At 37.5% G+C, this 22,484-nt stretch overlaps 1 protein-coding gene and 1 pseudogene across 2 annotated transcripts in view; both read right to left on the minus strand.

The window, feature by feature from the left end:
• Nucleotides 1–22,484, minus strand: part of NELL1 (neural EGFL like 1) — an 845,221-nt gene that overhangs the window by 290,367 nt on the left and 532,370 nt on the right. The gene's annotated exons all lie outside the window — the stretch shown is intronic.
• On the minus strand, nucleotides 42–524 carry LOC136389662 (large ribosomal subunit protein eL32-like; annotated as a pseudogene).

A 22,484-nucleotide genomic window follows, 5' to 3' on the forward strand; every position in this document is an offset into this window, starting at 1 on the left:
ATGAAGTATGATGCTAGCTGTAAGTTGTTCATAAGTATTTTTTAAATCAAGTTGAAGTTACCAAATATTTTTTGCAGAATGTTGTGGCTTTTTAAATACAAATGCAATGTGCTTGCAATCTGCCTATTCATTCCATCACTGGGCAGACTGGCATTGGGATTGGTGACTCTGAGGGCCAGGTGGGCTGCTCTTTCAATAATGGCTTTGTGGCTCCTTGAGGAGACATCGTGAGCAGCCTCAGCATGGTAAGACTTATTGCACATGAGCAGCACTTCAAACTCCTTGATGTTGTGGGCCTGGAACTCTTGAAAGTCACTGGACAGCATGTGCTTTGTTTTCTTGTTGCTCTCATACCCAATAGCGTGCATCAAGATCTGGCCCTTGAATCTTCTGCTTCTGTCAATGCCTCTGGGGTTCCTTCAGTTACACTTAATTTTGACATATTGGTCTGACTGGTGTCGAGTGAACTTCTTGGTCCTATTTTTGACAATCTTGGGTTTCACAAGGGATCTGAGGGCAGCCATGATGCAAAATAGGAGATTTTACATCCATTTCTGAGAGCATTTGTCATGAAGGCTGTTGAGTTCTGCTAAAAACTTTTTGGCATTTACTGATCATGCAATTTTTCTTTTTATAGACTGTTGAAGTGATAGATTCCATGAATTGATTTTTTAAAATTTTTCAATTACAGTTTACATTCAATATTATTCTGTATAAGTTTATTTTTAAATGCTGAACAAACTCTGAATAACTGGGATATATTTCACTTAACTATGATGTATAATTCCTTTTATACATTGTTGGATTCAATTTGTCAATATTTTGTTAAGGATTTTCACATCTGTGCTTGTGAGAAAAATTGACCTGTAGTTTCCTTTTAATATCTTAATCTGGTTTTGTTGCTAGTGTAATGCTGGTCTCATAGAATGAGTTACAAAGTATTCCTTATGCTTCTATGCTCTGAAATATGTTGCAGAGAACTGGTATAATTTTTTCCTTAGATGATTGGTAGCATTCACCAGTGAACCCATGTGGGCCTGGTAATTTCAATTTTGAAAGGCTATCAATTATTGATTCAATTTTTTAAATATACATAGAGGTGTACCTCAGAGATATTGTGGGTTTGGTTTCAGACCACCACAATAAAGTGAGTGTTGCAATAAAGTGAGTCATAATCAAAATGCTGGTGAAGAATCTTGCCTTCAATTTATAAAAATCACATATGTGAACCACAAGAAAACCAGATATGCTTGTATAGGCCTGTTGAGATTGCCTGTTTCTTCTTGTGTGAATTTTGTCAAATTATATCCTTCGAGGAATTGGTTCATTTCACCTAAGTTATCAAAGTTGTATGCATAAAATTATTCACAGTACTCCTATAGTATCATTTTAGTGTCTACAGGGTCTATAGCGATGTCCCCTCTTTCATTTCTGATATGAGTAATTTGTGTTCTTTTTCTTTATTCTTAGCCTTACTAGAGGCTTATCAAACAATGGTGTTGGATTTTATTTTCTCTATTAATATTCTCTTTATAATTTCATTAATTTCTTCTTGAATTCTTAATATTTCCTTCCTTCTGCTAATTTTGGGTTTAATTTGCTCTCTTTTTTTTAGTTTCCTAAGGTGGCAGCTTAGATTATTGATTTTAGATCCTTCTTCCTTTCCACTATTTTCACTCATGACTACAGATTTCCCTCCAAGGACTGCTTATACTATGTTAAGTTGTATTTTCATTTTGTTCAAAAGATTTTTTTTTTAATTTCTCTCGAGGTTTCTTCTTTGACTCATGTGTTATTTAGTAGTATGTTGTTTAATTTCCACATTTATTTTAGATTTTCTAGCTATCTTTCTATTATTGGTTTTTAGTGTAACTCTCCAGTGATATGAGAGCAGACACTGTATGATTTCAACTCCTTTGAATATGGTAAGGTACAGTCTATGGCCCAGAATGTGGCCTATATGAGTGAGTGTACCATGTGAGCTTGAGAAGAATGTGTGTTCTACTATTGTTGGGTGAAATCATCTACAGATGCCAAAATTATTAAGTTGATTGATGGTATTGTTGAGTTTAACTATGTCCTTACTTAGTATCTGCCTTCTAAAGTTTGTTCCTTTCTAATGCTGTTAATATATTTTTTAAAAACTGCAAAACACATTTTCAAAAGTGGTTGTACCAGTTTTTATCTCCACCAGCAATGTGAGAGAATTACAGCTTTTTATATCCCTACCAACACTTGATATGATTATATTTTTATTTTTCGACTTTCAAATGGGTTATGGTCATATTTCATTGTGTTTCTGATTTGCATTTCCCTCTATAATCTTCATACAACATCAGGGTGGTTAATTCTTACACGAAACAGCACAAAATTTCTGGCAGACCAGTACATGTCTGTGGACTGGCAGTTAAAAAACACTGTTTTAATGTATTCTCCAAGCTCAGAGCTACAAGCATTAATATTTGAAATTTCTGGAAAGCAATAAATCAACCCTGGGAAGCAGACAACTTCTCTGCTTCCCAAAGCCATCCCAGCTCGGTCATTCTATTAAAAATGAAGCACATCTTTATTAGAAACCAGCCACACTCCCATTCACATTTCACTTCCAGGCAGCAGTGTCCTGATGCAGGTTAGTAGTTGCTGGGGGAGTGAGGTGACTTATTTATAAAGACTTCCAAAGGGCTGCTCAAATCCAAAAGGATGAAGATACAGACTTAACAAGGTCTACCATTATGGACCACTCACAGCATCTGAGATGCTGCGCTAGGCATTTTACACACATCATCCTAATCCACCAGGCAGCACTACAGTCCTCACTTCGCAGGTAAAGAAACTGGCTTATCTCAGATTCTACAAATGCATGTTATGAATGAACAGAGAATGGCAATAGCTGAGGTGAGACTTTCTCAGGGATGCTAGAGGCCTGGGCCAGCCCTTCTCAGACTTGATCAACCTAGGTGCTCACTGAAATGCAGGTTCTGATTGAGTACTCCTGTTGTGGGAGGGGTGCAGCCAAGGGGCTCCATAGTGATACAGATTCCCCTGGTCCCTTAACCACGCTTTGAATATCAAGGGCCTGTCTTTACCTCCTCGCAAGGGCCAGTCAAGTTGGGACCAGCGCTGGGTGTGCTGGGAGACAGCTGCTGGGAGTCAAAAAGAAAAAAAAAAGCAGTGCTGCTTTCTCTTCCCAAAAACTGATATAAAATGGTTGTAAAGTAGGAGCCAGCTGGGTACCTGTTCCTCACTTAACAAGTCAAATAAGATAGATAACAGCTGCCCACCACCAATGCCAGAGGCAAGAGCAAATGATAATACCAGGGGAGAAGCTGGCAGAAAACGGACCCAGACCCCACGACACAATTTTGTTTCTATCCACAGGCCGCTTTTACATATGCATACCCTCCAGTCCTCTTCCTAACGCTGGAAAGAGAGAAATCTTTTAAAGGTATGAATAAAAAAGAAAGACAGCCCTTTCTTTCTGGATGATGGTTGAGATTTTAATAGCTAGACTGACCTACAAACATCCCTAGAGCATGGAAAAGCTCTTAACCTTCATTGGAACAAAAATAAGGTATGTGCTGCGCAGGTATAGAATGACCAGAGTGCCGCGGTTTCACATATTCGAGCAACAAAAGTTCAGCCAAGTTAATTACAAGTGTGATATTGAGACCGTAAAATGGTTTAAGTTAGAGATGTAATTCAACTCGTGTTTTTAAAATCCAAGTCCCTTGGAGGATGATCTGGAGGAGAAACGGCAAGGTGGCAAGGCCGGTGGCAGGTCCAGGTCGGCAGATTAAGATGCTATCACTGTGGTTCTCCCCAGAGCAGTTAAAAATGCCATTTCTTGGGACCCTCCCTAAACTTATAAAATCAGAAGGTCTGGAGTTGGGTCTGAAGTTGGGATTGGACAATCTGTGTTTTAATGATTCTGAGGTGTGCTGAAATTTGAGAACTGCTGGGCTATAAAATGGTCCCAAAAGAAAATAATGAGCCGTTGTGCTAAGGTGAAGGCAGTGAGAATGAAGAGAAATACTTTCAGAGACATTTAAGAGATAAACAAGATGAGGCTATTCACCTGGGAGACACTGAATATTATTCTTATATATATATTTTAAAAGACTGGGTGAATGATGATGCAATTGATAAAAATGTACAACGCTGAAAGAACAGTTTGGGTGGGAGAACGGGTTAGAAAATGAGTTCAGTTTCAGATATGATGCGTTTTGGGAGCCTGTGAGAATATCCACATAAAGATGCCCAGTGGGCGGCTTAATATATGAGTCTGCAGCTCCAGAGGGAGAAGTGTGGGTGATGATATAGACTCAGAAGTCATACACGTATGGGAGCGAGTTAACCACACAGGAGTATATAAAACAGCCCCAAGCAGAGGTTTTCCACTTTTCTTCTGCTCTGACAGATGATGAATAGCATTCATATGAGACACACTCCCAGGAGTAAACTCAGATTATAATGAAAACCAACACACACACACACACACACACACACACACACACACACACACGAACAAAAGTAGTTGGTAAAGCAGAGAGTTCCCAAGCTGTTTTTATAGGTCATATTTATAAAAGCATTTTATTAACAAGTGATAAGTAAAATCATCTATTTAGTGATCTCGAAATGTCATTTTTTGAGGAAAAATACATATGGCTAATCTAATATAAAAATGATATATAAAACTATATTCTAAAGATCAAATTCAGACTTCTACAGGCAATAAAAACAAAGTAAGCAAGTGCTAATAAAGGTAAAGAAAAATTACTAATATAGTTAAAAAGTATAGTGTATCATAGACTTAGTCATGATGTTAATACAAATAATATCAGTAATTTCATTGCACATGTCATTTGGATGATCGTGTTGGTTTGAAAACTGTAAATGCAGCCTCAGTCTCACTTCTAGGTGATGAGGATGAAGATGCACACATGCTCTCGTCTCTCTTCCTTAGTAAAAATGTACCCATGGGCAAATCAAAGAAACACAACTTAAGTCCACAGTTTACAAATTATATATTTTAAAAATTGCTGTAACTATCAATGACATATCAATAACCATAGTTCATGGATATTTTCAGCCAATATAAAGTAGGCTAAGAATTAGGCGCTTCCAGCTCACTCTGCTTCCACCTTCTTTCACACAAGTACACACAATTCAAATGCAAACGAGTGACGGTGACATCTTTATAATGGGGATGTTGTGATGTTTAATTATTTTAAAAATAAGTCATTCACAAGTGGTTGCAACCTAATGTTTATAAATAAGTGAGTGGTTTTGACCTATGTCACAACCACCTGTAACACTGTGATATGTCATGCCTTTAAGGTCAAGAAGTGTTAGGCTGGGAAGATGATGGTAGGGAAAGCACAGAAAAAGGATGACCAGACTGGGCTCTTTGATATTCAGGTTATTAAAAGAGGATGACTAGAAAGAAACAATCTGGTATTAGAAAGGGAACAGAGAGAGAATGTCATAGAAATCAAGAGACGTGAAATACTCAAGAAATGAGTGGTTGTCAGTGTCAATAGCTTGTTGAGAGGTTGAGTAAAATTAGAAGTGGCCATGAGGAGGTCACTGACAATCTCTGCAAGGCTGCAAGGCTTAGTGAATGAGAATAGGGGCACCAGAGCCATTGCCTGCCATGTGTGACTTCTACAACAATTGTAAGTTTCATGACATCTTGTGGAACTCATATTCCAGTGGGAGTAGACAGCAGAAAATGATAGAAGGATGAATGGATGGATAGATAGCTAGACATAGATAGGCAGACAGACAGACAGATAGAAAGATGATAAATAGAGAAGCAACACATAAGTGGATCTCTGAATATCAGGAAGAAAGAATTTCATGAAACAAATGTACACCCTGCAACCCCCAAGGAGCTTACATTAAACTAAACGTATCTAAGGAGAATATGGATTGCCAGCAGATGCTAAATGGATCCTGAGTGAGCTGAGATGGGATAGTGCAGAGGAGAAACCGCCTAGGCACCTGGGCTATGACGAGGAGGGAAGGGCTTCCATCAATCCTTAAAGAAGGGCTAACAGTGCAGAGGAAGGAAGAGGATTTCTGAGATGGAGACAGAATTGAAAGGCTGTAGGGTACAGTAAGCACTTCCATTCAGCTGAAAAGGAAGGGTTTATGAAGGAAAATAGGGGCAGACAAATGAGGAAAGCAAACTGGGGTCAGAGGGTAGAGAACTTTGAGTGTTAAACTATGAAAATTTATGATACCCCGAGGCAGTAGAGAAGCATTTAAGGTTTTAAAATAAAAATACAAGGTTTTGAAAGATATTACTTTAAAAAAAAAACAAACAGGCACTTAAAAAGGGGAGGGGAGACAGAAAATTTCCAATGACTAAATCCTTTCTGCTAAAGCTTTTCCTTAATAAAACCCAAAACTGTAGAACATTCTCTCTCAGAAACTGCTCCAATCTACTTCATGTTCCCCTACAGAACCAAATGATTATGAACATTGTTTTATCAGAGATTTTCCTGAAAAGTCAATGCACAGAAACTTAACTTGTTCCATTTCCTCTCTTGCACAATTAACACCATTTCCCCCCTGTCATTCTGTCGCTGCTCAGCAAGCACAGACAAGCTGACAGATGCACAGTTCTCAGAGAGCTGGGGAGAGACAGACTGAAAGGAATCCAGAAATATCCTCCCTGTTTTCCATGAGAGAATACACTTTGTACAATACCAACTACACTGTAGAAATCCTTGTTTGCAGAACAGCTAGCCTTATTTATACACTAAGGAGATTTGTCTAGATATAGTTTATACTTAGTAGAGGAACACCTCCGTATGCGCGTGCGCACAGAAACACACACACACACACACACACACACACACACACACACACACACATCCCTACACAAAAGTTATTCAGATGGGGTTGGGAGTTCACATTATTCATTCATTCATTTATTTGGTTTTTGTCAGAAACAGTAAAGTTTACAGTCTAGTCACAAAATCGATGCTTAATCCACAACATGAGCTTTTCTTGACAAGGATACAGGTGACGGCTCAAGATTACAGGTAAATTGTAAACAGCTTAGCTTTCCTCTTTCCTTCTAACTAAACTTTACAGCTACATGAACAACTCTATTATATACATTTCTATTAATTCTCTCCCTGTCTAGAAGGATTGTGATCTTCCAAGAAATATTCACATGTGTGAACATAGATTTTTCTTCATTTCTTACATTTTAAAGCTTTCTTCTGAACAGGACATGGCAAGAGAATCTCTTTTTGCAAATAAAGACTGGATGTGTGCATCAATGAACTCCTGTCTGTTACATCAAACTAAGTTTTTAGTTATACACACACACTCCACTTTCAACATCAACTCAGGCAACCATACTCTGAGGGTCTTTCCAAATCATAGTCCCTATAATGCACATTCCACACTTGTTACACCACGTGTGAACCAATTTTTATAATAAGGTTATTATACTAAGTGCTAAACCTGGAAATCAGAGAGGGCTTTCTGAAGCCAGATACTTTTGCCAACTGGTTTACACCTGGCCAACATTACAAAATATATTCTCGAGTGGATTCCCTTCAGACTCTATATCCCCGGCCTGCAAATGCTCTACCTTCTTTCAAGATGAAAATTGGCCTCTCCTGGGCACCATCCAAGGCTGTGTTAGGTAACGCCTTATTTCAGTTTGGAAAAAAAAAAAGCTATTATGAGGTAGGTGCTATCCTCATGGCTTAGTAAATAAGGAAAGTGATAACACATAGCGGGTTAGTAACTCTTGCTAAGCCAGGAAAAGATGCACACTCAGTCTTCTTTCCCCTAAGCTTGTGCTTCCTCCCTACATCAGGCTGCTTTTGTTCGGCTGTTTTTTTACATGTCTCCATGTACCACCCTCTGCTACCATTCCTATCCCTGGGAGGGGAAGGAAGAGTCTCAAACATAAACCAAACCACCATGGTAGACTGTCAGTCATCTACAGATAAACTGTAACTATATAAAACTAAAGAGATCCACAAACAAATTTCCACGCAACGATGGTTGGTTAAATGCATGCACTTGCATGTGCTCCTTCTTGAAATCCCATTTAATTATATTGGAGCATTTTCAGATCTTTTGAAAGATGGTATACCTATATGAACAATAAGAATGACAGAGGAGACAACAAAACTAGAAACTGGAAAGCAGATGAAGGAGTGATGACTAACTTTTCAAAGCTGAAAAAGCTTAATCACAAACACGCAGTGAGAAAAGAGTAAATTTGGTTTGCACCACAGAACTAAAAGGCTAAGGAATGAGCAACACCAGATACCTCTGAGAGTGGCAGGTCAACATGGGTTGAAGGTACCTATCCAGGAGGTGGTGCAGTGGATAGAGCATCAGCCTGGGATGCTTAGGACGCAGGTTTGAAATCCTAAGGTCTCAGGCTTGAGCACAGGCTTATTCAACTTGAGTGTGAGGTCTCTGGCTTGAGTGGGGAATCACAGACATGACCCCACTGTCACTGACTTGAGCCCAGAGTTGACTGGCTTGAGTAAGGAGTCACTGGCTCACCAGGAGCCCCCCCTCCAATCAAGGCATGTATGATGAACAACTAAGGTACCACAACCATGAGTTGATCCTTCTCATCTTTCTCCCTTCCTATCTTGTCTGTCTCTCTCCCTCTCATGAAAGAAAGAAAGAAAGAAAGAAAGAAAGAAAGAAAGAAAGAAAGAAAGAAAGAAAGAAAGAAGAAAGAAAGAAGAAAGAAAGAAAGAAAGAAAGAAAGAAAGAAAGAAAGAAAGAAAGAAAGAAAGAAAGAAAGAAAGAAAGAAAGAAAGAAAGAAAAAGATGGGTTGAAGGTTTCTTTAAGAAGTAAAACCAGACCCCCTGCTCAGTTACATGACTGCCCCTCCACCAACCTAGAAAAAGAAGGTGGGACATTTACAGTGTACACCAGGGAATATCATGCACAATTGAGTGCAAGTTCAATTTTGAATTCAGGGGAAATAAGTTCATATAGCAAACTGAACACTGAGAAAATGAGTTTAAATCCCTGAGAAGATGTTTAGAATAGGATTTTCTATGGAAACCAAAAAACTAAAAATGAAATATTTAAAGATACTGACAATCAAGAATTTCCAAAGAGAATTGGCCAGATCACCCTATAATAGATTACACTGTCAACTATCACATATCCACTTGCACAGAACTTTTGATTAGGGCTTTATTGTTCAGCTCTTAACATGTGAGCCAAGAGCCAGGTCCAAAACTTTGAGGGGAGCTCCTAATATAAAATATAGATGCCCAAACCAATTGAAACATAATATAAAATACAGAAGTCCAGCCCTAGCTAGATAGTTCAATTGATCAGAGCATCGTCCCAAAGTACTGAGGTTGCCAGTTCAATCCCCAGTCAGGGCACATACAGGAACAGATCGGTGTTCCTGTCTCTTTCTTGTTTTCTCCATTTCTCTCTCTCTAAAATCAATAAAATAAACATTAAAAAAAATAAAATAAAAATACAGAAGCCCAAACCAATTGATACACAGATACAATGAGTAGAACACAAGGACTCCATTAAAAGAAGAGCACTTCAAATAAACTATCATTAGTGCCCTAAGAGAAAAAGCACATTGTATTTATGAAAAATATATATATACACCATAAAAAAAAACAGAAAGCAAAGCTGTGATCTTGAAGAATAAAAGAAGATAGCAATAATGAAAAGATCAGTAAAAGGGTTGGAAGTTAAACTGAAAGAAATCCCCAGAGAGTAGGTGAAAATGACAAATGTATGAAAATTGGAAAAAAATAAGAAAATTGAAGAACCAGGAAATTCAGCATCTAAATAACATAAGTGCCAGAAAGAGAAAAAGGAGACAACAGAAGTAGGAGTGAGAGTCTGGGACAAGTCACCAAAACATAATTCAAGATATTTACAGACTTAAAAAATTATAACTGACTAAAATGAAAAGGTCCACTAGTGCTCAGTAGAATGAAGGAAAACTATACCCATATCATCATGAAATGAAAATCCATGGATTTTAAAACAAAGGATAAGAAGTCAGAAAGGTATTGTATTCTCAAATTCCATAGCGTAGCCTACAAGAAAATGAAACAATGCCTCCAAAATTCTAAAAAAAGAAAGAAAAAAAGAAAATGAGAGATTTACAACACATGCTGTTTCAAAAATAAAAATAAAATTATTTACTAGACATGTCTTTTGCTTGCTATATGCAAGATTTTTAAAATCAATTTTAAAGTAACTCTTTTAATAAAAGTAAGATTTCAGAGAAGAAAGTTCCTAAATTTTTTTCTCCCAAGTACACTTTGTCATGTAATTAATGAAGATTATGCAGCATCCAGCCAGAGTAGTAAACCGAGGAAGAGTATGCATGATGTACAGGAACAGCGGCTCCCACCACAGGGAGAGGCAACCAGGACCCCAGAACTGTGCTGAACAGAAATTCCCAAGACATGGGCTGTAGTGAGCCTAGAAATCAACCAACCTTTGGGGGAGATGTATTCAAAAACATAAAAGTATTGATGTCTTTGAGAATATCTATACAACCAGTGAAAGTTTGGGGATAAATTATGGTAAACCTATAGTAAGCAATAAGATGATAAACTAAATAGTTATTAGTGACAGGGAACAAAGAGTTGTGCGACAAAGGAAATCAAATACAGTGTGTCCATAAAGTCATGGTGCACTTTTGACCGGTCACAGGAAAGCAACAAAAGATGATAGAAATGTGAAATCTGCACCAAATAAAAGGACCCCCCCCCCAGTTTCTTTCGGATAATGTGGCAGCATGTGCGCATGCACAGATGATGATGTAACACCATGTATACAGCGGAGCAGCCCACAGCCATGCCAGTCAAGATGTGAACGGTACAGAGGAAAGTTCAGTGTGTTCTGTGGCTTGCTAAATTCGAATCTGTGACCAAAGTGCAACGCGAATATCGGCGCATTTATAACGAAGCGCCACCACATAGGAATAACATTACTTGGTGGGATAAGCAGTTGAAGGAAACCGGCAGTTTGGTGGAGAAACCCCGTTCTGGTAGGCCATCAGTCAGTGACGAGTCTGTAGAGGCTATACGGGATAGCTACCTAAGGAGCCCTAAAAAATCTGTGCGTGAACCCACATTAAACTACACTGAATAGGTATAAAACTAGGAGGGTTTTCCTTTTATTTGGTGCAGATTTCACATTTCTATCATCTTTCGTTGCTTTCCTGTGACCAGTCAAAAGTACACAATGACTTTATGAACACATGTATACTCGATATTTCATTTATCAAGCATATACATAGTCATGATAACATAAACACAGAATATTGACCCACAAAAAGAAGCGTGGAGATGTATGCAAAAGATGACCAAATCTCCATCTTTTGTGGTAGTAAGTCAATAAAAAAAATGTCCAAGTTGGGAATATAAACAAGTAACAAAATAACATGCTATTTAGAGATACAGAGAAAATCACCAGGAGTGAGTGACATCAGAGAAATGGCGGTGTGAGAGATAGTCCAGACCTTTCCCCTTGAACTTTCAACAAATTCTACAACTATATGCAGAGAAAAAACCCCAGATGAAGCTGAAATATACACACACCAGACAGATAAAGGTATGATTGTGCAAGAAGGTGGCCAAAGATAGAATCTGCTCACAGAAGAAAAAAAAAAATGCCAGAGGACTAAAGTCTTTCTCCTTCCTCATGGACCTGAGGGAGGGAGGCACTGTTAGCGCAGGCTTTGTCTCAGAGCCGGAGCTGGGAGGAGAGTATGAGAGGAAAGGAGTTGAGATAGGGGCTATGACCAAGAAGGAGGAGCAGAGCCATTTCCCAGCATCTGCCACACCATGATTGCAGGCGCTGGGCGATTGCAGTCACTGGGTGCACACAAAGCCCGTGATGTGCTCCCAAAAACTGTCTGTGAATAGCTTGTGGAGATAGGTCCATAGGTACCGGGGTTGCTTGATCTTGCCATCCTGACCAGCAGAGTTTAGCCCTGTGGCACCAGATGCACTTGATCTGGGATCTGCACCCCACCTGCTAGAAGCTCGGGGATCCGCTTGTCTGGCGGTATTCAGTGTGTGTGGGCAGGACGCCCCTGATCTGCGATCTCTGCTGCAACTGCTCCCAAAGCTCAGACACCAGCTTGTGGCGCACAGCCCCTGTTCTGTGCAGAGCTGCGCTTTGAGAGCTTAGAGTTGTATCAGAGGAGGGACTGGACTATGTCACCCCAGGCTCCTGGACCCACATTGCTCCCCTTGCTGTGCAAACAGTGGTGGTGGCGGACCCCCATCAGCTGGGTCTCCAGGCTGATCTCTCCTGCAAGAGGTAGGGGAGCCTCGGTGCTTGATCCCCTGATCTGTTGGGGCGTGGGGAGGGCCCTGGAGGATCCCTAGTTGGCCATTGCTAGAGCCATAAAATTGCAAAGTCTTAACAACAAGCCTTTCCTACCAATGCGATGGCCCTGCCTGCATCATTGCAACAGCAACACCTCAGCAGAGCTCCACCCAGGAATCTCACAGAGACAAACCACCTCCTCCTGGAAAAAACAATGTTACCTCTCAGAACTGGAAAAAACACTTTTTCTACTTTATCCCACTTTTTATTTTTCCTTTTTCTTCTTTCTCCTTTTCCCATGTAAACTTCATTATCCTTAGTTGTTATATTTTTTATTCTTCATTTTTACAAGGGTTTCATTTCTGTCACTTTCTCTTCTTTTTTTCTCTCCTCCCTTCTCTCCTTTTTCTATCACATTTTTTCTTTTCTTTTTTTTCTCTCTTTTTTCCCCTCTCCCCTGAGCATCATTATTCATCAAATTATTATATTTTAGACTCATACTTCTTTTTGTGGCATATTGCTTGCTTTTTTACTTCATTTTTTTTCTTTTTAAATTTTTTCTCAGGTTCTGCTTTTTATTATCTGTAGTTTTTGTTCTACTTATCATTATTTAAAGAATTTTTATTTTTTTCAATTTTTATTTTTTGTTTGTTATTTTTCAGTTATCTCTTGTTAGGGTTATTAACAATACCACTCACAAATGCCATCAAGGAAAAAGAAATCAAACATGAATATACAAGACAGAGATGTAGCTCAGATAAATGATGAAAAATCTCCAGAAAAAAATCTCAATTACATGGAAGCCTTCAAGCTTAATGACAGAGAATTCAAAATTGAAGTTCTAAAAATACTCAGTAAGATACAAGAAAACACTAAAAGGAAATTTAGTGAGCTCAAAAAACAACTTAATGAACAAAAAGAGCACTTCACCAAGGAAATTGAAACTATAAAAAAGAATCAAACAGAGATGAAAAACTCAATACATGAACTGAGAAATGAGGTAACAAGCTTAGCTAATAGTACAGGCCAGACAGACGTGACATTGAAGAAAGGCAACTAAAGATACTACAGAGAGAAGAAGAGAGAGACTCACGAAGATAAAAATGAGAAAGCGCTATAAAAATTGTCTGACTCCATCAGAAAGAGCAATATAAGAATAATGGGTATATTAGAAGAAGAAGAGAGGGAAAAGGGAATGGAGAACATATTGAAACAAATAATCTAGAACTTTCCAAGCCTATGGAAAGAGTTAGAGCCTCAAATCCAGGAAGCAAACAGAATGCTGAGTTACCTCAATCCAAACAGACCTACTCCAAGGCACACCTTAATGAACTTATCACAAATAAGTGACAAAGAAAGAATCCTCAAGGCAGCTAGGGAGAAGAAGAATATAACATATAAAGGAAGACCCATTAGACCAGGGGTCCCCAAACTTTTTACACAGGGGGCCAGTTCACTGTCCCTCAGACCGTTGGAGGGCCAGACTATAAAATAAACTATGAACAAATCCCTATGCACACTGCACATATCTTATTTTAAAGTAAAAAAACAAAAAACAAAACAAAACAGGAACAAATACAATATTTAAAATAAAGAACAAGTAAATTTAAATCAACAAACTGACCAGTATTTCAATGGGAACTATGCTCCTCTCACTGACCACCAATGAAAGAGGTGCCCCTTCTGGAAGTGCGGCAGGGGCCGGATAAATGGCCTCAGGGGTCCGCATGCGGCCCGCGAGCCGTAGTTTGGGAACCCCTGCTAGACTATCATCAGATTTCTCAGCAGAAACCCTGCAAGTTAAAAGAGAGTGGACCTCAACATTTAAAGTACTGAAAGAGAGAAACTACTAGCCAAGAATACTATATCCATCAAATATGAAGGGGAAATGAATACATTTACAGACATCAGAAGCTAAGGGAATTTATCACCAAAAAAACCCCACTACAGGAAATACTAAAGGGGGTTATCTGAGCAGATACAAAGAACAAAACAAAGCAAAACTGCAAGCAAAAATTTTAACAAAAGCACAATAAAAACAAGGATAATCTGTGACAACAATAACATAAAAGGGGAGAGGATAAAGATTAGCAGTAGCAAAGGAGGATGAAGCGCAGAAGCATTCATGAGATAATGGACTCAAATAAATACAATAATTTTTCTCTTAATAACCTAATGGTAACCGCCCCTGAAAATGCCACTACTGAAACACATAGCTTAAAAAAAGAAACAGAAGAGCCTGACCTGTGGTGGCGCAGTAGATAAAGCGTCGACCTGGAAATGCTGAGGTCACCAGTTCAAAACCCTGGGCTTGCCTGGTCAAGGCACATATGGGAGTTGATGCTTCCAGCTCGTCCCCTCTCTCTCTCTCTCTCTCTCTCTCTCTCTCTCTCTGTCTCTCTCTCTCCCTCTCTCTCTCTCCTCTCTAAAATGAATAAATAAAATAAAAATTAAAAAAATAAAAAAATAAAAAAAGAAACAGAAGATAGAAGTATAAAATACCACCAAACAAAAACAAATGACAGAAAAACAAAAAAGAAGAACCAAATAAGACACAAAGCTATCAGACAGCAGTATATAAAATGACAATAGGAAATCCTCAAGTGTCAATAATTACACTAAATGTAAATAGATTGAACTCACCAATAAAGAGGCACAGAGTAGCAGATTGGATCAAGACGCAAAAAAAGAAACACATCTAAGCTACAAGGATAAAAGCAAATCCAAAGTGAAGGTTGTAAAACAATTTTCCAAGCAAATAATATCCAAAGAAAAGCAGATGTAGCCATACTTATATCTAACAATGCTGACTACAAGACAACAGAGGTAACCAGAGACAAAGATGGACATTTCATAGTGACAAAGGGGACACTGTATCAAGAAGACATAACACTTCTTAATATATGTGTACCAAACCAGGGAGCACCAAATATATAAGACATCTACTAACTGATCTAAAAGTACAAACCAAAAAATATAATCATACTTGGAGACCTCAATACACCACTGATGGCTTTAGATCGTTAATCCAAACAGAAAAGCAATCAAGAAATATTGGCCTTAAATGAAACACCAGAACAAATGCACATAATAGACGTCTACAGGACGTTTCATCCCAAAATGCCAGAGTATACATTTTCCCCAGTGTACATGGCACATTCTCAAGAACAGACCATATGCTGGGCCATAAAACTAACATCAACATATTCAGAAAGATTGAAATTATACCAAGCATATTCTCTGACCATAAGGCTTTGAAAATAGAATTCAACTATAAAAAGAAGTAAACAAATTTACATAAATGTGGAAATTAAACAACATACTTCTAAAAAATGACTGGGTCAAAGAAGCAATAAAATTAGAGATCAAAAGCTATATACAGACAAACACAAATGACAACACAACATATCAGAATCTCTGGGATGCAGCGAAAGCAGTAATAAGAGGGAGTTCATATCATTACAGGCTTATATGAAAAAACAAGAGAAAGGCTAAGTAGACAATTTAACATCACATCTTAAGGAACTAGAAAAAGAAGAAAAAAGGCAACCTAAAACCAGCAGAAGAAAGGAATTAATAAAAATTATAGCAGAAATAAATGAAATAGAGAACAAAAAGCTATAGAAAAATTAATACAATAAAGTGCTGGTTCTTGAAAAAGATCAACAAAATTGACAACCCCCTGGCAAAACTCACTAAGGAAAAAAGAGAAAGGACTCATATAAACAAAAACCAGAACAAAAGAAGAGAAATTATCACAGATATCATAGATATACAAAGGATTATTGTAGAATACTATGAAAAACTATATATAAGCCACCAAATTCAACAATCTAGAAGAAATGAATAAACTCTTAGAACAATATAATCTTCTAAGACCGAATCACAAAGAAATTGAAAGCCTAAATAGATTGATAAGCAGTAAGAAAATAGAAACATCTATCAAAAACCTCTCCAAAAATTAAAGTCTGGGGCCAGATGGTTTTACTAGTGAATTCTACCAAACATTCAAGACGAAGCAATACTTCCAAACACATTTTATGAGGCCAACATAAACCTCATACCAAAACCTGGCAAGGACAACACACAAAAAAATAAAATTACAGACCAATATTTTTAATGAATACAGATGCAAAAATCCTAAACAAAATACTAGCAAATTGAATAGAATAACACATTAAAAAAATAATTCACCATGATCAAGTAGGATTTATCCCAGGAACAAAAGGATGGTTCAACATACGTAAAACGATTAATGTAATATACCATATCAACAAAACAAAGAAGAAAAACCATATGATCCTATCAATAGATGCAGAAAAGGCATTTGATAAAATACAACATCCTTTTGTGTTTAAAACACTCAACAAAATGGGTATAGAAGGAAAATACCTCAACATAATAAAAGCCATTTACAACAAACCATCAGCTAACATTATACTAAATGATAAAAAACTGAAAACTTTTCCTTTAAAATCAGGAGCAAGACAAGGTTGCCCACTCTCTCTCCACTCCTATTCAACATAGTGCTTGAAGTTCTAGCCAGAGCAATCAGATAAGAAAAAGAAATAAAAGAAAAAAAGATATAAATAAAAGAAATAAATATTGGATTAAGAAGAAGTAAAGGTTTCCCTTTTTGCAGATGCTATGATCCTGTATATAGAAAACTCCAAGGACTCCAGAGAAAGGCTATTAGAAACAATAAACCAATACAGTAAGGTCACAGGATACAAAACTAATATTCAGAAGTTTATTAATTCCTTATATGCCGACAATGAAACTTCAGAAAAAGAACTCAAAAAATAATCCCTTTTACACTTGCAATGAAAAAAATAAAGACCTAGGAATAAACATAACAAAAAATGTAAAGGACCTATATACTGAAAACTACAAAGCCTTATTAAAGGAAATTGAAAAAGACACAATGAAATGGAAAAATATTCCATGTTGGTGGATAGGAAGAATAAATATAGTTAAAATGGCCGTAAGCAATATACCCAAAGCAGTATACAAATTTAATGCAATTCTCATCAAAATTCCAATGTCATTTTTTTAAAGAAATGGAACAAAAAATTATCAGGTTTATATGGAACCATAAAAACCCCCAAATAACCAAAGTAATCCTAAGGAAAAAAAGCAAAGCTGGAGTTATTACAATACCTGACTTCAAATTATACTACAGAGCCAAGATAGTTAAAACAGCATGGTACTGGCAGAAAAATAGTCACACAGACCAATGGAACAGACTAGAGAGCCCAGAAATAAAACCACATATATATGGTCAAATCATCTTTGATAAAGGAGCCAACAACACACAATGAAGAAAAGAAAGCCTCTTCAATAAATGGTGCTGGGAAAATTGAAAAGCCATATGCAAAAGAATGAAACTTGACTACAGTTTGTCTTCTTGCATAAAAATTAATTCAAAATGGATCAAAGACCTAAATATAAGATCTGAAACAAAAAATTACATAGAAGAAAACATAGAAGGTACTAAATTCATGGACCTTGTCAGTAGAAAACATTTTATGAATTTGACCCGAAAAGCAAAGGAGAGGCAAAGATAAATGAATGGGACTACATCAGACTAAGAAGTTTCTGCACAGCAAAAGAAATTGACAACAAAGCAAACAGACAGACAACTAAATGGGAGATGATATTTTCAAACAACAGCTCAGATAAGGGACTAATATCCAAAATATACAAAGAACTCACAAAACTCAGCAACAAACAAGCAAAAACCCCAATAAAAAAACGGAAAGAGGACATGAACAGACACTTCTCCCAGGAAGAAATACAAATGGCCAACAGATATATGAAAAGATGCTCATCTTCATTAGTTATTAGAGAAATGCAAATCAAAACTACAATGAGATACCACCTCACACCTGTTAGATCAGCTATTATCAACAAGACAGGTAATAACAAGTGTTGGAGAGGCTGTAGAGAAAAAGGAATCCTCATTCATTCTTGGTAAGAATGTAAAGTAGTACAACCATTATGGAAGAAAGTATGATAGCTCCTAAAAAAATTAAGAATAGAACTACCATATGACCCAGCAATCCCTTGACTGGGTATATAACCCCAAAACTGGAAAACATGGGTATGTAGAGACACATGCAGCCCCATGTTCATCGCAGCATTATTCACAGTGGCCAAGATATAGAAACAGCCAAAATGCCCTTCAATAGAAGATTGGATAAAGAAGATGTGGTACATATATACTATGGAATATTACTTAGTCATAAGAAATGATGACATAGTAACATTTAGGACAACATGGATGAACCTTGATAACATTACACTGAGTGAAATAAGTAAATTAGAAAATGCTAAGAACTGTATGATTCCATACATAGCTGAGCCACAAAATTGAGACTCATGGACATAGATAAGAGTACAGTGGCTACCAGGGGGAGGGGAAGGGAGGAGAAGGAGTGGAGTGGGGGAGGGAAGGGGCTTAAAGAGAAACAAAATATAGGGTGATAGAGGATAATTTGATTTTGGGTGATGGGTATACGCAATACCGCATGTTCAACCATCCAAACGATGTGGAGCTGTTTTCTCTACATCTATGTGCTCTGGTTGACAAATATCACCCTGTTAAATTGAATTATCCAAATTAAAAAAAAAACAAAAACCACAAAATGAATCTGTTAAAAGCATGAAAGTGGTTGCCTCTAGAAACAGGAAATGGGAAAGTTTTCCAAGGGACTAAACTTTATAAAGACTTCTTATTTACCTCTTTAAACCATATGCATGTATAAATTTGATAAAAATATAAATTAATATTTTAATGTTCAGAATAAATTTTTCCTTTGAGCAGTAAAGTATCAGGGTTAAAACTCAGCAGGCTATGCTCTAATTCTGGCTCTTATATTTATAACTATTTGATGGTGAGGAAATTGTTTAAATCTCTGTCTCTGCCTCAGTTTACTCTTATGTAATCATGATGCTAATATCTTCCTCGAAGAGTTTTGTGAAAATTAAATACATGTATTTGAACAGTGCCTAGATCAATGAATATTCAGGATAATTGGTGCAACTGCAATATTTTAGGGTATTTTGTATCAATCTAAAAATAATAAATATAAATAAAAATAAATCTGCCTTTCATTTTATTTTAACTCCAGATTAAATATATTGGCCTTAAATTATATTTAAAAAAATTTAAGAACCAATGACTATCATTCTACAAAGTAACAATTTATAAAGCAAACATTTTATAACTATATACAGTCACTTACTCTGATCACTGTAATGTCTATTTAGTAAAGTAGGGAAGGATCTTTAATATTATATACACTTAAAGAATATTTATAGGCCCTGGCCCATGGCTCAGTGGATAGAGTGTCAGCCCAGCCTATGGACGTCCCAGGTTCAATTCCCAGTCAGGGCACAGAGGAGAAGCAACCATTTGCTTCTCCCCTCACCCTTCTCTTCCTCTTTCCCTACCACAACTAGTGGCTCAGTTGGTTCGAGTGTGACTCTGCGCACTGTGGACAGCTCATTGGTTTGAGCATGTCAGCCTCAGGTGCTAAAAATAGCTCAGTACTTGAGCATAGGCCTCAGATGGGGTTGCCAGGTGGATCCTAGTCAGGATGCATGTAGAAGTCTGCCTCACTATCTTTCTCCTCTCACCTTAAAAAAAAAAAGAATATTTATAGCCCTTAATATTTTAACCTTCCTCCAGTTAACAATTTGAAAAATTGATATAAAGTATTATTATGTCTTCTAGGGGAAAATGAATTAACTTTTATTCATAATTATTCCCTTACCAAAATTTTTTTAAATCTATCTTCATATTTCATAAGCAGACCTTAATGTTTTAATATTTTAGACACAATATGAGGATGAGTAAAATTCATCCATCTAAAATATGCTGAGTAAAGAGAGAGGCTCCTTGATAACCCTCAAGAAAAAAGACCATTTTTCCTCAAGCAGATGAGGACTCTATCTGGTGCATATTCATTAGTCTGCTCAGTGATGACAATTCTCCAGCAACTTGAAACACTTCTCTTTACTGAGCTACAGTTTGGTATGCAATATCAAAGGATGAGAATGTGTATACTGTAAGTGGTCAACTGGAAATAAATGTGCCATATGACTTTTGTGCCAAACTGCCAGAAACTGTGTTAGAAATGACATATATCAAGATGCACTAAGCTACTAATGAGCCATGTTTGAATATCCATGGTGCCAGCCACATCATCCTGGATTCCTCCAGATAAACAAAGGGACAACTAATGAAGACATTCTCATGATACTAACACAGCGTCATGGTCAGTAATCTGTTTCATGAGGCAGCCTGCAATACTGCTCGTCAAATCTAATTACCGACAGAAGAACAGAAACCTATCACTTGTCTAATACCTTGTTAACATATCCCCAGTGTGGCAATATGAAATGAATGCAATAACAGTGTGGTCCTGGAAAAAGTGGTACTCTTCAAGGTCTAGGTTTCAGAAAGAATATTATGTCATAAAACTGAGTAATTATTTTCAGATAAATATATAATGTGCTAGGCATACTGAAATTATATTCATTCACAGGGATAGTGTTAGTGTTCTCTGGATACCTATAGTCTACTTACTTGGGTACTGCTTGATCATTTTTTTTGAAGGTGATATGTCCGTTCGGAATCTATATATGAATATATGTGAAGTATCAGTGTGTACATCTGGAAATTAAAAAGGGAATTTTACTTTCATTCATCTTTTTTTGAGAAGTTCTAGTTCCTTGTATATAACAACATCTAACTCAACCATGGCAGTTAGTATAGTGTATCAAGGGAAAAAGTTCAGCTCATAGTGGAGTAACATTTGTGTATTTAATGTTCTGTGAGTAGCAAGGGAAATGGGGAGGGAGGGAGGAAGGGGAGGAGGGAGGAAGGAATATTGTAGCCTATTGGTGACACCTTCCACCATTTTACTTGACTTCAATAGGTGTTTGCTATAGAATGAGAGAGTATGATATGAAAGATGAAATCTATTTTTGTCAAAATCAGTCACCACTATTCCTTCATGCCTCTAATTACATTTGTATTTTATTGAATGTGATTTTAATGTTTAAAGGTACAGTATTTATTTTTGGTTGTCATCAATATGACTCCAAAACATAGCAGTACATTTGCACAGTGCTTGAATAAAGATACCTGAACCTCTTCTAACTCTGTAGGAAAAACTGGTTGTGTTTGTTGAGCAAACAAGTGTGTTAGGCTGGTTCGCTTGTACTTTGCCTGATTGGTGCATGAGCATGGGGCAGCACCACATGTGTATAGTCTATGTAAAGCTGCAGGTGCTTGCTCTCAAGGAGGCAGATTATAGATTGCGGATTGCCTGCTGCCACTGGGAGGGGCCATTTTTTGCTATTGTTTACCAGAGAAGGGGTCGCCCCCTCCACCTGTTTACTTATGAGTCCTGAGAGAAGGAAGCAGTTTTCCCTCCCTGCTTGCTTGTCCACAGTTGTGAGACTAATAAACGGAGTGGTCTACCATCTTCCGGCTCCACAGTTCCTTTACCATCTGCCCGAATCCAATGTGGACCTGTTTGGCCGTGGCCACTGCCCTTATAGTGTTGGACTCACCAAGTTTAACAGCTGCTCTTCTTGCAGTCTTGTCTATTTCAATAAAGAACTTATTTTTCTTTTTGGCTCATACTGAAAGCCTTGGAATCATCACCCTTGACACCTATCGTCTCTCACATTCACGCCCAATCCATCAAAATTCGTTTGGTTCTAAATTCAAACTTTTGCCCAAATCCAACCATTTTCAAATTCTCCAATGCTACAACTGTCATCTATCGTCATCATCTCACATGAATTACTGCTTCCATTTTTGTCTCCCTGTAGTCTAAAAGCCTCACGGCAGACAGAGTAACCCTTTTAAAAATACAAATCTAACCATGTTACTACCCTTCTCAGAAGACCTCTAATGACTTCCCTTAAGATACACGATGAAATCCGAAGCATACACCTGACCAAGTTCAACAGCTTGAAAGTCCCACTGATGGGCCCCAGCTCGTCTGAGAGTAGGTGCTCCCATTCTTCTTGATCCCTTGCTCCAGCTACCCAGGACCACTTGCAGCTCCACCAGCATCTCTAGCCTCAGGGTTTTCACACTAGCTGTTCCCTCTGCCTAGAACAGTCTTCTCAGATT

Source organism: Saccopteryx leptura, chromosome 1 (assembly GCF_036850995.1).
Source record: "Saccopteryx leptura isolate mSacLep1 chromosome 1, mSacLep1_pri_phased_curated, whole genome shotgun sequence".
In the NCBI taxonomy this organism is placed as follows: domain Eukaryota; kingdom Metazoa; phylum Chordata; class Mammalia; order Chiroptera; family Emballonuridae; genus Saccopteryx; species Saccopteryx leptura.